Raw genomic sequence first — 1,643 nt, 5'->3', positions numbered from 1 at the left:
ACTTTGCTTTTCTCCAAAAGAATTTTTGCTGTGATGTTCTCAGTCCATTGATATGAATTCCACAAAACTTTGTGCGGATATGACTAGATGGAACCAGAAATATCCAGTTGTGTTTTGGCTAACTCAACCCCAGATATTGCCGCAGCCTCTGTGTTTGTGTTTTCTGGATATTATCGATGGACTTTATTGTTTTGAATGTGTCTTTTCAAGGAACATTTAATTTTGTGCTTGGAAACGCGAGTTGGTTCCACATGTAGACACCAGCTCTACACATTCGTATTTTCTAGGGAGAAAGCTAGAGGAAGTGCGGCAAACAAACATGATATATCTGTTTCTATAGATGACATTTTATGCACTTACCTAACAAAAAGATTTTGCTTTTCTCCATAACCATTTTTGCTGTGATTTTCTTGGTCCATTGCATATGAATGCCACAAAACTTTGTCCGGATATGACTGGATGAAACCGGAGATATCTGGATGTGTTTGGCTAACTCATCCCCAGATATTGCGACAGCCTCTGTGTTTGTGTTTTCCGGATATTATCGATGGACTCTATAGTTTTGAATGTTTTTTATCAGGGAACATTTATTGTGTGTTAGGAAACACTAATTGGTTCCACATGGAGACAGCAGCCCTACACATTCTTATTTTCTAGGGAGAAAGCTATAGGAACTGCGGCAAACAAACATGATATTTCTGTTGGTATACATATCTTTTTATGCACTTGCCTAACAAAAAGATTTTGCTTTTCTCCATAAACATTTTTACTGTGATTTTCTCGGTACATTGCATACGAATTTCACACCACTTTTTCCGGATATGACTGGCTGAAACCAGAAATATCCTGTTGTGTTTTGCCTAACTCAATCCCAGATATTGCTGCAACCTCTGTGATTGTGTTTTCTGGATATTATCGATGGACTTTATTGTTTTGAATGTTTTTTTATCAGGGAACATTTAATTTTGTGCTTGGGAACACTAATTGGTTGCACATGGGGACACCAGCTCTACACATTCGTATTTTAAAGGGAGAAAGCTAGAGGAATTGCAGCAAACCAACATGATATTTCTGTTAGTATACATGACATTTTATGCACTTGCCTAACGAAAAGATTTTGCTTTTCTCCAAAAGAATTTTTACTGTGATTATCTTGGTCCATTGCGTACAAATGCAACACCATTTTGTCCGGATATGACTGGATGGAACCAGAAATCTCCGGTTGTGTTTTGGATAACTCAATCCCAGATGTTGCTACAGCCAATGTGTTTGTGTTTTGCGATATTGTTGACGGACTTTATTCTTTTGAATGTTTTATCAGGGAACATTTCATTTTGTGCTTGGAAATGCTAATTGGTTCCACATGGAGACACCAGCTCCACACATTCCTGTATTCTACGAAAAAGCTAGAGGAACTGCGGCAAACAAACATGATATTTCTGTTTGTTTAGATGACATTTTATGCACTTGCCTAACGAAAAGACTTTGCTTTTCTCCAAAAGAATTTTTAATGTGATTTTCTCGGTTTGTTGCATACTATTTCCAAATCACTTTGTCCGGATATGACTGGATGGAACCAGAAATATCCGGTTGTGTTTTGGCTAACTCATCCCAGATATTGCTACAGCCTCTGTGTTTGTATT

The sequence above is a fragment of the Lepus europaeus genome, chromosome 4, assembly GCF_033115175.1.
Source record: "Lepus europaeus isolate LE1 chromosome 4, mLepTim1.pri, whole genome shotgun sequence".
NCBI classification, from domain to species: Eukaryota; Metazoa; Chordata; class Mammalia; order Lagomorpha; family Leporidae; genus Lepus; species Lepus europaeus.
The sequence above is the reverse complement of the archived record's forward strand: the minus strand, read 5'-3'. Positions refer to the sequence as shown.